This window comes from Pteropus vampyrus, unplaced genomic scaffold, assembly GCF_000151845.1.
Source record: "Pteropus vampyrus isolate Shadow unplaced genomic scaffold, Pvam_2.0 Scaffold25, whole genome shotgun sequence".
Lineage (NCBI taxonomy): Eukaryota > Metazoa > Chordata > Mammalia > Chiroptera > Pteropodidae > Pteropus > Pteropus vampyrus.
In genome coordinates, this window is record NW_011888806.1 from 10,002,486 (window position 1) to 10,018,567 (window position 16,082).

The window sequence follows — 16,082 nt, forward strand, 5'->3', positions numbered from 1 at the left end:
TTTGAGGGAACAGGCATTATCTCTGGCCCTGCATACAGTAATATATCCTCACATCCAGCTCAAGAAATTTCCTCATATATAAGTGTTTCTGAGTACTCAGCTGAATACTCAAAAGGATCTCTACAGATCTCCGTGTTCTCTCTCTGTGCACTTCTTACCTCTCTAGTATGCTGTCCTGTTAACTCTAACTGCCTGCATCTCCCTAGACTTTAAGCAACATCTCCTGAATTCAGGAAGTTTACCATTTCTACCGGGTTTCTTACGCCTTGCACCACAGCCTAGAAATTCTCTCTCAATTTAGTAAGCTGGGCAATCATAGGCTCATCTTACTTCTATCTTTCAGGGATATCATTGTCTTTCATTGCCCGATGACCAGTTTTGAAAATTGTTGTTTCACATGTTTTGTTCATTTTTAGTTGTTGTGGGCAGGTGAGTAAATTTTGTCCCTATTACTCTACCTCAGCTAAACGGAGAAGTTTTGCTAGCTTATTTTATTTATTTTTCTGTACTGAACCATGGTAAATGGCATCTCAGTTCAATCATCCCTAATGGTTTGGGGTCAAATCTTACATGGTGTGAAGCTGCCCCTCTAGATTGTTTCCGTGGGTCTTTTCACTAACCGCCTTAAAGGCAGTCATTCTTCTGTTTAAAAAGCACATTTGGAAGAATCAGTATTAAGTGTAAGGAATTTTAATGCTATGGGAAAGAATGTCTTAAAGTTTGTGCAGCTTAGTAAGTCACAAAGGGATTTTCATTCTGTAGTGCGTCTACAAGAAGGATTTTTCTTTTATAATTCTTGCAAATGAAAAGAACATTCATGAGAAGAGCAGGGAGATACTGAATGTAGAGGCATGAAAAGGAAGAATGGTAGATCTTGAGAAGAAAAGGGGTCGAGAATAAAATTTTTCTATGAAAAATCATGGAAACCGAGTCTCTCATATATTTGCACATCATACATTGTCTCTATATATTTTAGAAAGCAGTCTTTTATTCTCTTCTTTCTTGCTACACAAAAATCTAATGTTTACTTAACTAATATGCTTAAGTGAAATATTAAAGCAGACTGCTGGAAGCATTTTTAATTATCATTATTATTCCTTAATAAATGTCAAAACAAAATACGGCAAGTTCATGCAAGTGTTAGGTAGCTAAGATAATCTAGGTCATAGGTTGTATACTAGTGGCCCATGGGCTTTATTTGGTCTCAGACATGTTATATTTGGCCTATAGAGTGATGGCCCATGTTGTATTTTACAGAAGTGTGAATTTGTGACCAGTATTTATAAATTAGAAGATTTCACAAATTGAAGAGATTGCATATAAAAATCTTAGAGAAAAAGGAGATATGGTAGTAGTCAAGGCGGGTAGCAGATATCCACTTAAGCTACGGTCTGAGCCATTTAGTTCATTGCAATGTCCACCATTCACTACGGTTTTCCTCCCTCTCCAACCCCTTGTCCTTCTTGCCCCTATAGGTATTTTTTAGGGTAATGACACCAGGTCGAGGGTACGTATAATAATATCCCAACAAATTAACTTGTATTTTTAAACTTAGAAAACAAATGTATAAATATCTATTTTTCTTTAAAGGGAAGATATGATTCCTAGGAAGATACATTAAAAAGAGTGCTGATTTTCTACCAATTATAGGAAAGTTGAATCTGGTGCGCATTGTTTAACTACAGATTCCTGGGGGTCTAGGAAGTAACCCAAAATGTACATTTAAAAAAAATTCATAGGTAATTCAGCTATAGCTCAATTTGAAAACCACATCTCAGTTCAATCATCCCTAATGGATTGGGGTCATCACCCTGCCTTTTGCCTATATTTCAAAAGATACACATAAAAGGAAGTGTAATTAGAAAAAACTAAAACAACGTTATTAGAAAATTATGCCCTGGCACACTTTTTTTTGTCCCATTGCACGGTATTTAAGCAGGAAAAACCCTGAACTTTTGGTACACATTAAGAGCAACTCCATATTCAGTCTTCAGTATTTGTGCTTAACCCAAAAGAAGAAAATTAGATGAGCAAGCGTGTTTTAAAAAAAAATGCTCTACATTAAATTTTATACACCGCAAATTTCTGTATGTTGGGGTTTCTTTGCACCCCAGTGCTCAATAAAGTAGAAGAAATGAAATATATTTAAGTTCCCATTCCAAGCATAAAATGATCCAACTTTAGCTATACCCAATATTTGTCAACCTCAGTTAAGAAAATTTTCCACTTCATTAACAAAACAGTATAATTAGTGGTAAGACATCCAAATTTGTTTTTATTACTAACAGATTTTTAACTGCAAATAAAATAATGATGATCAACAGGTCAAAAGTGTGAGAAATGTTTGACTAATGAGGTAATTTGCAGAAGAATAAAAAGACAACCAGAAAAATGAAGATGTACTTCAATATGTAAAAGAAGACCGTATAAACTTTTTTCCAAAGCAAAGAACTATTTAACATACTAAGAGGGGACATGTAAAATTTCACATCAAAGAAGACTAAAATATCTATTTGTCAAATCATTCATTAATGTTTCCTCTTGGCTTTGGTAATATTACTAAAAATGAAGGCTACAGAAGGGCATCCCAGGGAGGGGACCTGGAGGTAGGAATAGAAAGACAACTTACTTTTCAATCTTGTACAAAATACAAATTACCTAATCTAAAGAATAAGATACTTAAAAATAATAAAACAAACTTTAATATAATAATTAAAGCCTGCATAACTCATCTCTTTGTTAAGGGAACAAAATTGTTTACTTAAAAGAACTGCATGATCATCTAAACTATCTGCATGAGAATACTATACAATTCTTACGTGCAAAAAAGGATGTGAAGACAGTTAAGGGAAAGAGAGAGTTAAAGATGATTTTAATTTTATGTTGAAAAAAAACTCTAGGATACAAATTCCACTTCTCCAAATAGGAGCAAATGGCAACCAATTATATTGTCAATGAATTTTAAAAACATATGGTAAACTAAAATTTAGAAGCTTTTGTAGTTCTCCTATCAGACACTTTTTATACAACCACATACAAAGCATCCAAGTCTACTGAAAGAGTTGATTCAAAGGAGAAGAAAAGAAACTTTGTTAGCAGTCACCAACAGTTAGGAGCTCTGTGAATAACAGCTGTCTACCAAACCCAAGGACAGTTTTTAAATGCACTAAGAATGGAATGGAGAGCTGGTCATAAACTATTCTTAATGACAACACCTTAATAAGATCATTATTTCTAACCCTGAACTAAAAGTTATAAATGATTTTCACAATTAAAATATATAGTGTGTAGTGATTAAGTACACAAGATTTGGGACCAGATAGCTCAGCTAGATATAAAATGTTTGCTCTCCCACTTAACTATCAATATTATTTGGGCAAGTAAATCTAATTCTACCTCAATTTCTTTTTCTGTTTATATGGAAATAATAGTAGTATCTATCTTCAGGCTGTTTTGAGGAATTGAGTTTTTACTACATTAACCAGTGTAATTTATAAATGTGTATTATCATTATTATTGAAACATCTTTATAAAACAAAAATAGTAACCCAGACTCAAGTATAACTTCTAGTTCGTCTAAGGCATTGGCTAATTTGATGCTTTACAATTAATAGTTCTCTTCTACATTAAAAAAAAAAATCTTCAGGTACAATATCATAATCCATTTCTCAACTCAACAGATTCTGTGTCATGAATTCTTCACAATCTAATCTTTCCACTTCTAAAGCAGGTTGGTTTTCCCTTATACATCACCATCTTGGGCATTTTGTTTCTTTCTGGCCTTTTTTAAAATAAAGGTTTCATAAAAAATAAAGCAAAACAAAACTATGGTCATAATCATGCTTTACTTACTAAGTTTTATCGTTTTTCCTATTTAACATTACATTTCTGTGTTATAAAAATACTCTTAGCAACCTAAGTTTTGATGATCACAACATTCCGCTGTAAGCATTTAGGATACTTTAGACCGTTTCTCCTCTGTAAGCTATTTACGTTGTTTCCAATTTATATCATTATAAACAATGCCATGATGAGCATTTACACATTTTTAAAAGATTTTCAAAAGGACATGTTATTACCTTTACTTAACAGTTTATAGTAAAACTCGAAGCTATGAAGATCACAAGTGAGTAGAGGGAGATCTTGGGGAGGAGGTGCGTACTGAAAATACACTATTTTTGCAAGTTAGTGTATTTAAAAGTTAATGAAAATTTCATAAATTTATATTCCAACATAAACTGTGGAGTTCTCTATCATATATTTTCTACATAAATTTAGGTGATTTTTTGTCTCTTTTGGATAACTGCTCATTTTAAAAGATACTATTCACATGCGAAGTTACGGTAAAGAAAACTAACTTTGGAGTCAGGAAGACACGGATTCAAAATCCCTGCTTCATCACCAACTAGTTGCGTGACCTAGGTGACTCATTAAGCCTCTCTAAGCTTGTTTCCTCATCTGTAAAATAAGAATAATAGCATCTATCTCAAAGGATTGTTTTGAAAATAAATAATAGTCTATGTGTCAAATTCTTAAATAGTCCCTAGCACACAGGATATACACAGATAACACCTTGTCATTGTAACCATTTTTAATGTTCATTTAAGTAGTTTGAAAGACATAAATGTATATATGTGTGGTTTGTGTATAAACTATTGGCTTAATCTACAGATTATGATGGCACAGATGTGTATTTATAAACTGCTATATCATAGTTAGCCTTTAAAATATTGTTCAGTCTAAAAAGCTAATTGTCAAAATACAGAAAGCAATATGAAAATATAATATCCTTCATTAGAGTTGTAAAAGAAGATTTAAATAAATTTTTAAAAATTAAAGTTTTAAAGGAATCATAAACATGAATTTTGCTGCTTATAGCATATACTATTGAAACTTTTTCTTGAGATAAAATAAGAAATTCTTGATTAAGTCTTTCTCATATGATTAAGAGGTCAAATATATGTAAAAAAAACATGTCATCTAAATGAACTAAGAGTAATTTACAAGCTAGATTAACATTTCTTCTAGGTTTTTTTTTTTTTGTCTTAGAAATCTGTGGTAATATAAAAATTAGCAGAAAAGGAAAATGCACCAGCCACCATTATGTACACTGTATCGATTAAGGCAAAGACGATTAATCCTTTAGATGATGTGGCCAGAGAAGATACTATTTTTAGAGGCCTACATTGAATTTTGCTGTTACTTAATCAAGTAAGTGATTTTAGGTAATCCACCATTATTTGCAGATAAACAAGAAGTTTTGTATTTATGTTGTTTCAAAAATTTAAAAAAAAAATCAAGTCCCAAGTTGGTAAAATAATAAATATATTTTTGAATTGTACTTCTCTCATCACACTAGGTATAACAGATAAAACATTTATCTGAATTAAAAATGGAAGGATAGGGTTCATTTCAAACTTTTTAGGAGTTGATATTTGCTAAATATATGCTAATTTCTAACAAGAGAATGGAAAATTCTTTTGTACCCAAAGCAATTTTCTGAAAACATTTCCAATTAATTTAAAATTTTAAATCCTAGTAATAACTATTATCATAATAAATATAAAAGCTGACAGTAAAGTCACACTAGTAACAAATAAAATACCCGACTACCATAATAGCATATTAAACAACAGGATAAGCTTTTTATTTAAACACTTTTCCTGAATTTATAGTTTAGATGGCTCATTTTAAATACAATCCCTACCTCCAGATTAAGTGAACTAAGCAGTAACTAATCCACACAGTATTTTCAGTTGGACAAACATCACACACACTTCATTTAGTCAAGATCCTTTCTCAACTTTTTCTAATAAAGTGGCAAAGAACAGTAAATGACAAATTCTTTGATTTAATCAATTGCTGGCTTATTGAGCAAATTCAGAAAGTACTTAATAAAACCACTTTCCATTTACCGAATGCTCCCCCAGCCTCAGTGAGTTTCCATATTTTACTTGACCATCACAGACTGCAATAATCCTTAAACCTTATTCTTCATTTTCTGCAGATATGGATTTAGGCTATCACTGTTCAAATTATTCAGCTTCAAAATGATAAAGCCTAGACATCCTTTATAAATCTCTCATTACTTTCCCAACAGTAATGATTTTTAACCTTTACTGCTCTCCTCAAACTTCCAATTCTTCATCACTAGCCAAATCATACTTAAAAGCAGATAATTTTGCCTCCTCTACAGTACTTTCTGAAGCTAACAGCATTAAATGTAGATTCTCTTACAGAACCTTATTTTCATTTCTATTCATCAGTAGGCCTATAGGCCCACATCTACCTTTGTAGCCTTCTCTTCAATCTTATAAAAAGAGGTTGCTCTCTTCATGACTAAAGCTGACAACTCTACCTAGGGCTCATTCTTTCCTAATCAGACAGAGCCTCATAAAATGAGTTTACTCTTCTTCACTCTCTAGCAGTTTGAAATTCTTACTCTCATAGAATCTGTTCTTTCCCTGTCTTCAATCTTAAAAAGAATTTTTTTCTGACTTAAGAAATCTCCTAGGTCAACCAAATTTCATCTATTTTGCCACAAAATACCATCTTCCATCTCAATTTCCTTTCCTTTTCTCCTCCTTGTCAGTGTAGTATAATGGTTCTTTTGATGGTAACAATATTCAACTGATCACACAGTTCTGTTTCTCTTACTTTTCTATAGTCATCTTTCTTTGGCTCCCTGTGGCATCTGGCACTACTGGTCACATAGTCCTTGATAGACTATCCTAATGCACTTTCTTTAATATTATACTTTCCTGGTTTTTTTTTTTTTTTTTTTTTATGCTTTAGATGCTCCCTTCTCTACCTTCCTATTCTTCTCACTTTCACATGCCATCTTCTATTCCGCTGATATACTACTTGTTCCCAGATATCTAATAATGTTGTCAAGGCAGCTCAAGTTCTTCCTCCCAAGTGAATCCTTGGATTAAATCCAGTCACACTTTCTTCCTTAAAAGTTTTATTGCACTTATACATCGTTTTGTAATATATAATGGTTTCCTATCTTTCTTATCTGTCCTTTTTTAACCTAGATTTAAAGTTTTTTTGTAAAACAATTTACCTTTTATTTTTTAGTAATTCTCAAAAGACGAAAGCAATTCGGAACACAATGTAGAGAGTCAAATACTTTAAAGCTGTATAATCAGTTCAAAACAATAAACTTGTTACTTGTAAAACATTTCTAATTGTAGCTATTTTAACTATAGTCAATCTCATGAGTAATTTTTTTCAAAAATTTCCATGCTTTTCACACATTCAAGGGGACATGGCAATTTTTCTAATTTTATGTCCTTTAAAATGTCAACCATTTTAGTCTTAAAGCAGCCTATATGTTGCTACCATGTCTAAAAAGATCTTACATATATAACAAACCAAAGCACAGTCTGTGACCTAATCAAAACGATGTATATTTGAGAAGCTAAAATCTGGATGATAAAGATAAGCCATGTCTTAGTATTATTAATCATATTTCTTAGGTTGCTATTTTCCTTAACATATATGGCTGAAGAGGGAAGTGAAAGGGAAAGAATTCTTATAAACCAAATCACTGGGCTGCGCCCAATTATTTTATATGTGTAGTAACTCAAGAAAAGCTCATGAAACTTTATGGTAGGTATTATTATTTCCATTTTACAGATCAGATACAGAAAGATTAAATTACTTATCTAAAATGTCTCTAATTACTAAAAGAGCTAAAGCCCAAACCAAGGACTATCTAAATTCAAAACGTGAACTCTTCCTACTGTACTTCCTAATTTATGTTTGAATTTGAATAAACAAATCATGACACTGCCTAGATTTAGTTTTCACAAAAGCTAAACATTTAAGAATAGATATAAATACAATAATTTTGTCTTTATATCAACAATTTTGTATTTATATCAATTTAATATTTTAGCGGTAGGCTAAATACTGATTTTTAAAAAAAGTATGAAAAAAATTAAAAAAATAAAAAAATGTATGAATGAGACATTATTTCAAGGAATTAAGTATCAAACAAGGCAAAGTATAAAAGTACCAAATAATCTTAATGGCTCTGAATCAGCCTCCACAGAAATCAGATCCAGTTTTTTAAATATCTTCTAGGTCAAGACACTATAATCAGCATCATTTTTGTGTTAGATATCAAATGATAAGTCACTAAAACCAAGCCTCCCATTCTCTCAAAAACCTAACATATGGTCTATAATTTATCTATGCATACTACAACCAAATTCCACTAAACTAGAAACAAATGGAGATAAGATGTTAGGAAGTCCTAAGAGAGAAAAACAACTGAGCCCCAATATCTACTTTCTTTAATCGGTTTTGAGACTGCCCAGTGCCCAGCAAAAAATGAGTTTCCAGATTCCCTTGAATGTAGAGGTGGCCAATATAAACTGAAGTCATTGGGTAAGGCTTTCAAGAAAAAATTTTAAGAGGATCTTGATCAGCTAGAAGGCATGCCCTTTTTGCCATTTTCCCAATTCTTCCATATTCTGTTTCCCAGAAAAGAAAACATTTTAAATAACATGCTAGCAGCCATTTTGTGACTGTGTGGCCATCTTGAAGATGAAAGCCTTGCATGGAGGAAGTGAAGAAGAAAAATAAAAGATGTCTGGGTTCATCGCCATGTCTTGAAATTGCCATATCGGTTCTGAAGTTTATGATATGTTACAAAAAAATAAATCCCTACCTTCTTTAGTCCAATGTTATTCTAGATCTCTCGTACTATTAACCTAATGCAATTTGTAACTGGCATAAGCAGAACAAATAATTGCAATGGTCTTGCACAGGGCAAGCACAAGGAATATCTCAAGCAGCATTTCCCAAATCAGTGCTACATAACACTTACTCCCAGGAGCATAGCAACATAAGATTCACAAATATTAAGGAATAACTCTGTGTTTGTGAGACTGGGAACATATACATTTAAATGTACCTTCCAAACTAGACACTTTGGGAAGATATATACCCTTGTCCTTGAACATATTATTATCAAAAACATTTCTAGGATTGCCTTTTCTAAATAAGTTTACAACCGTATTTTAAAAATCACTCCTTTCACTTTTATCATTTTTCATTTTAATTCAAATTATACTCCTTAACCATTCACCATTCTAAAACATGAATATATTATTTAATTGAATCAAACCTACTCTCTTCTAGAGAAGTATCACTAGAAAAGACAGTCAAAACAAGCTCAAGTAATAAATAAAAGAAACATGTAACCCAAAGAACAAAGTAGGGCCATAACTTTGAAACAAACAAACAAAAAAAACCACATTTTAAGTTCATATATTACCTTTACCCAGTATTAAAAAAAATTTCGAGGTAAAGGAGGTCAAATATGTGGTGACAGAAAGAAATCTAACTATGGGAGGTGAACACACAGTGTAAAAAATACTATTAAAGTGTACAGCTGGAACTTACTGGATTTTGTTAAGCAATGTCATCATAAAAAAAAATAAATTTTAAAAAATGTTATAAATCAAACATAAATATAACAAAAATAATAATAGCTAACATTTACTGAATGCTTGGTATGCATTAGGCGCTACTCTAAGTGCTTTACATGTATTAACTCATTTGGCCCTTATAGCAATCCCATAAAAGAAGCCTGGTTATTATCCTCACTTTGCAGATGAGGAAAGTATAGCAAGGTTAAGAAACTTGCACAAGATCAGACTTAGTAAGCCAGAATCAGAAGTCAAAGCCCAGGCAGCCTGAATCCAGAGTCTGTGCCCTAACTACCATGCTATACTGCCTCTCTAAATAAAACAAGAGTAGTCAATGCCATGCACAGCTGTTTAGATATATTCATACAGTTACCCATGTGTTTGTGAAGTTTTACAAGACGATTTTACATGATATTTAATTTTATCTTAACAGCTGTTCTATTTCAATATATCCTGTCAATAGATTTGATTTACTTGGCCTGAATTCATATAATTAAAGCTCTGTGGGCACAGACTATTCCATTTATCTGCTCTCTTGGAAATATGTCCTTTCTGCGTATCACCAGTGCCTAATAGAATGCATGGAAGAAAATAAGAATTAATTGTATATTTACAAAATACAGAACAATTAAAAGGAGAGCTGGGCATCAGAATGTGAATAGATCAGCCCAGATTCATCATTATTGCTACTGAAAAACACTCAACTAGCTTGGCTCATTAGTCATTTTTCAATTAAATCTTAGAATTTCAATTCAAATTTAAAATCCCTTTGAAGTTATAAGTCTTGATGTACTATCATAAACACTGAGAAAGATACAGATGAAATTTTTAAAAACATAGCTTAGTTTGGCCTTCGGTTACACAATGGGTGTAATATATTATGTGACCACATTAAAATATTTTCTTTTATTTAAAAGTTGAAGGAAATCTCCATAAACTTTTAATCATAGAGAATAGGATAGTTTAGATTTTGTATTGTAATTATAAGAATTATATAACTATGAACATTGGAGGATATGTTGACTTGAATTATAAGTGAAGTTAACAGCATTGCCGGGTACTATGCGACAACACAGATCTTATTTGCTATTCATTTCTATACACCTCAAAACAGTGCCAGAATTTCAAAGTCCTGATTGAACTCAACCAAGTGGTATATACCTACAATGCAGTTTTACCCAGTTTTGATCTGATAATTGAACATTCTTGGATTACAGCTTCCAATTATTGTTTTCTAAATTATTACTGTTTTTGGTTTTGCTTTGTTTTACTTTGTTTTAACCAAACACCTATTCCAGCTTTCATGAAGTGCCACTGTACACATTAGCGCTGGTAAATTTTCACACAGTACTTAGAAAATGGAGATATGTTACATTTGAATCATTGCCTCAAGCTTGTTCCTTAAATTAAGTATAGAAACTAGCACCAGAATAAAATTAAAAGATTGTGTTGAAAAATAAATTTGATTGACATTTTGTTCGATTAATCTCATGAAATGACATCTCAGCACAAGTCAAGAATATGAAAGACAATGAGGAGGAACTGAATCTATCATGCAGAACCTTTTAATGGAAATTCCTGTACCAAAATACCAATTATTTCTTTTCACTTCAAAAACCGAATTACATTATATTTTCCAGAAGAGATATCTAACTACACTAAGACCTAAAACAATTAGTCATCTCTTAACAGCTTAAATGTTTATTTTAAGAATTACACTTTTCTAGAAAAAGTCCTTAAGTAATACATAAGCAGTGCTAAGAGAAACACAATTTCTTAAAAGGGTTACCTTATTTTAAAAAATTCCCAGACTATACCTTTCTTCCAAAAACCCACCAACTTTGAGTATTTTTACCATATTCTCATGTTATATAATCATTCTAACCTTAATTTAATTTATTCAACAAGAATGTTTCACTTTTGTTCCATGGACTACATTAGAACTAAGTGAAAAAGCATTAATACATGAAAAAAAATTATATTGTATACAAACCATTCCATCAGGCATCTTTTAAAAAAAAAAACTCACAACATTCTGGATGCAAATTTGTCCTATCTGAATGGGTTTTTAAAAAAGCGCATATGTTTACGTAAAAAAAAAAAAAGTACCAATAAGGAAAAAACTAAAGAAAGAATACTTTTAACTGAAAATAATTTGTTTCCATTTCTGCTCAGAACATACTAAACCAATAAAGAAAACTCTGATTCGTTTAGGTGTGTTAAGGAGGTACAGGTGAGATGAATTACACAGTACAGTTTCTTCTAAGCTGTGCATCAGCAGTTAACAAGTGGCAAACACCATGAAAATTCATGACATACTGTTAGCTTCCAACAATCTCAAAATGTTTAGAAATCTCTTTTTTTGTTGAAGGGGATGCTTTCCTGTATGGGGAAAAAAATAGTCTCATGCATCTGCATGTTCATGTTAAGACCAGTAAAATGATTTTCTATTGAAGAATTCAATCATATCTATCATATGACAACTAAGAATCTCCATTTGTAAAAAATAAAAAACTCAATTAAACAAAAAACCTTCACCAGAAAAACCTGAGTCAAATTCAGATGATAAGAAATTGGAATACAAATTTTAAAAACTCTAGGTAATACAAAACTTTCTGTGATGATAGAAATGTTTTATAGCTGAGATGTCTAATATAGTAGCTGCTAGCCACAAGTGGCTACTGAGTATTTAATATACAGCTAGTGGAAAAAAGGAACTGAATTTTAAATTGCGTCTAGATATTGAAATTTAGCACTTGTGGCTGGGACTACTACATTGGACAGTGTAGCTCTAAGGAATAGGAGGTAAATATTTGTATCTTAAATTCTAATTCGAATAGTAAAAAGTCCTATAGATAGGCATATACATTAGATGCTTCTGATATATAAGTTTATTTTTTTAAAAAAATACTTGTATTCATATAGAGGAAAGGACTATAATATAATATAAAAACGTTGCTGCATTTGTGGGAATCAAGTTTTCTGTACTGATCTTCTAGAGAGGACTAGAACATTAGTTCACAAGTTGGCTCCATACTGTAACTTCTTAGGGAACTTCCAAAAATGCAAGTGCCTGGGTCTCAACTCCCAAAGATTCTGGTTTAACTGGTCTGGGTTGAGTCCTGGGCATAAAGATATTGAAAAGCTATTCAGGTGATTCTAACGTGCAGCTGCTAAACTAGAAATAAAATAAGAAACTATTTATTAGGCATAGATGCAGTATGCAGCCAAAGACATTTCATTGCTTGTAGGAAACTCACTCATCCCTTGCATTGAGGATGGAACTTTAACTTAGGCCACTTAAAATCCTATTATTAATTTACTCATTAAAAACTATCGTTTTAAAATCCAGTTCCTGAGTTGTTCAACCTATCTTAATTTTCAAATTAAAAGAGAAAAAATGGGAAATCCAGAGAAATAGACCCTCACACTTGCCATCAGCACTAATCCTCCTATCCTGAGATACTTATCTTTTCTCGCTTTTCAGGCCCCTTCCTTGTAAAGTGACATGAACTCAAATGAGTCACACGCTTGGTTACATCAGAGGCCAGACAGGAGAATACTTTCAACTCGCTATTCTAATTAATGGCACAGACTTCTCCCAAAGCATATTCCAAAATAAGAATATGTTGACAGGATTAACTCCTAAATGCACTGGCTTAGATTATGGTAGTGTTTATTTTCTATTTTAAATGGTATTAATTACAATTTAATTATACCATAAAAAATGTTTCGTAGTTTATTTAAAAATTACAGACTCTCTCAAAAAAGTAGAATAAGCAGCAGCAGCTTTTCCCAATAGTCCTTTTCTCCAGTATGTCTGGGTCTGGGCAATAAGATGAACTGGAAAAATACATACTCAATTGATATAGGAAAAGGTACAATGCTCTCTTATCCAATCCTTAACCTATTAAAAGTGAAATAAAGCAAGCATTTGACCTGTCTTTCTTAATAATAAAGAACACATAGATTCCATTCTTTTAAAGACTGACGGCTATCTTCTAGCCCAAAGCAACTGATTAGACGATTCTTAAATTCACTTCCTGCATTTATGAGACATGACTCCAGAAAAAATCATGTATTTACAACTTTTGACTGCTATCATAGTATCAAAATCTATCTTTTAAACTGACATTGGTTTTAATGGTTTGTGTATGTGTGTGTTACTCGTGACATGAAAAGCTATTTATAAATATTTCTGGATGCTGATAATTACCCTCTAAAAATTAAGTAGGCTTTACATGCAAGAAAAATTTTGATGGGAAAATATAAATTCAAAAGACAAACCTACATAATGGTATAGAAAATCATAATTGTCCAATTGTAAAATTGAAAGACACTAGAAATTAGCCCCTTTTCTTATAACTAACCCTGGATATTTTTCTATTTTTATTCCAGCTTCCACCTTATCCTCAACCCCACACATACTCCCACAGAGCCTCTACAACATCAAAGTTAGAAGACAATGTTATCATGAAAAAGTATAATAAATTTAGGATTGGACGTTAAAGCATTCAATTTATCTTTGTATAAATTTACTGAATCAATATGTGCATATATTTAATTAAAATGCTAATGATATTAAAACGAAAAATAATTTGTTTCATAGCACTACCACAAGCAACCAATGAACATGAAGCAAGTTTTCACTTGGACCCTGCCAACTCAGTCATCAAAAATTTGGGAAAATACCAACGCTTGTTTCATAATACAGCGACGTTTATTTTTCCCTCATCCTTTAGTAAACTCTGTAGATATAAATTTTAAAATCTTGCTAATTAATTACCAGCGCCCTTCAACCCACAGATCAGGTGTCCTACATTTTGTTTAGGTCTCCGCCTTGAAAACAAACCCGATTGCCCCATTTTCTGAGAGGTAAACTCAGCTCCGGGCAGCTCCCTATGAAGTCACCGCGTTTGTTGTTTCAGAGATGCAATTAAACGAAAATCACACAAGGCTGTCTCAGAGATTAGCTGGAAGTGTGTGGAGATGTCGATCATATATGTAAGGCCAATGAAACCTGTATTGCTGTAAATCTATTTTAGTGGTAATATTTCTCTCCACTTCCCCTCCTTTAATATATTTACAGCAGAAGGAAATTAAACTTCGTAAGAACTTTCTTGATTTTACCAAACTTTAGCTTTCCAGCTTTCTGTACTACAGTATCATCTAAGGAGCAAGGGGGCAGGGAGTTTTAACTCGCGCACTGAGAAGAAAAGCAATGAAAAAGCTTGCATCAGGCAGCGTCTTCTCCCTCTGTCCCCTGTGCCACCCGTCCCCACCACACCACCCCCTCTCTCCCAAGCCCTTACATATACGCATTCTTCTGGGCGGCCTCAAACCACACCGTGACCACAATCATTTACAAAAATTAGAAACAGACTCCGGGAGCCTTTTCCTTAGCACGCACAGAGTGCTGTACTAGCATGATGGACAATGTCATTCCCCATTACACCACGACCCCTTACTCCCCATCTGGGGTTTCATTCCCCAAAAGCTGCTTTCCTCCGCGGGAGAGGGGGCTCTACCTAATTCACAATGAAACTTCATCTCATCCTTCCCCACCAAAGTTACCCCACCCCCACTCTAACATACAAAAACACCCCACCACGAAAACCAAAGAAAAGTATCTTCCACCAGGGCAAGAGAGGACTTGGTTTTAGGGGCTGGAGTAAAAGCAGAGAGAGGAAGAACAGGGCGAGCGAAGTGTACTTTGCTTTGCACTTCTGCATTTCGAGTCCAGAGCCCAGGGCCGCTCTCGTTCTTACCCGCTCTTCCGGAGACCCAGTCCTGCTACTGGAGCGCGGGGCGAGGGCTGCGGGGACGCGGCGTCGGGGCGGGCCGCGGGCAGCCGCCGCGGGCGCCGAGAGCCACCACCTCTTCTCCCCCAAACGGCTGCGGGTGTGGGACGGCGGAGCTGGAGAAGGAGCCTGGGGAGGGCGAGAAGAGGAGCAGCATCTCCTCCTCCTCCTCCACTCCTCGGAAACGCCCCTCCAGCGGCGACCCCAGCCGACCGCCTGACCCAGGAGCGCACGCTCAGCCTCTTCGCCCTCCTGTGCTCAGCGCGCCACCAAGGGCTTCGCCAAAACCCTCGGGCGCAGGGCAGCTCAACTCCTGCTTCTGGCTTCGAGCGCTGCCGAGGTGGCCGAGGCAGACCGGGGAGCTAGGGTGTGCTGCTTGCCAGCACGACGGTCTCTAGGGCCCGTGATCATAGTGTGTCACCCTCGCAGGGGCCGCGGGAGCTATTTGCACAACTACAGCTCCAGCTTAGGCGGCCGCCCTGGCCCCGCCCCCGTCCCTGTCACTCAACCCTTCCCGGGCTCCTGGAGTACCGCAGATCTTCGACCCTCCACTCCCCTAGTCCTGATTGGCCCACCCGCCTCCAGTCCCTCCCCGTCTCTTGGGACGAGGTCGCCGGGGAGACTGGCGCTCCGGTTCCCATGACTACCGGTGCCGTGGGCCTGGCTTTCGCGTTCTTCTGGCAAGCCAGACGCTCAGGTTGATGGCCCCGCGGCAAATTTCTTAGCCCCTGCTGGGTGGACTTCTAATTTTAGGCCAAGTTGAAAATGCAGCAGACCGCCCCACACTTCCGAAGCCAGAAACAACTTTAAGGCCCTTGGGAGTGTGAGGGAGAGTGAA

General features: G+C 34.7%; 1 protein-coding gene across 1 annotated transcript in view; it reads right to left on the minus strand.

The window, feature by feature from the left end:
* Positions 1 to 15,693, minus strand: part of PTPN13 (protein tyrosine phosphatase, non-receptor type 13) — a 176,472-nt gene extending 160,779 nt beyond the window's left edge. Inside the window, exon 1 of the mRNA XM_023528410.1 lies at positions 15,212 to 15,693. The gene's annotated coding sequence lies outside the window, so the exon portion shown is untranslated. The remainder of the gene's footprint in view (positions 1 to 15,211) is intronic.
* Positions 15,694 to 16,082: the final 389 nt, after the last annotated feature.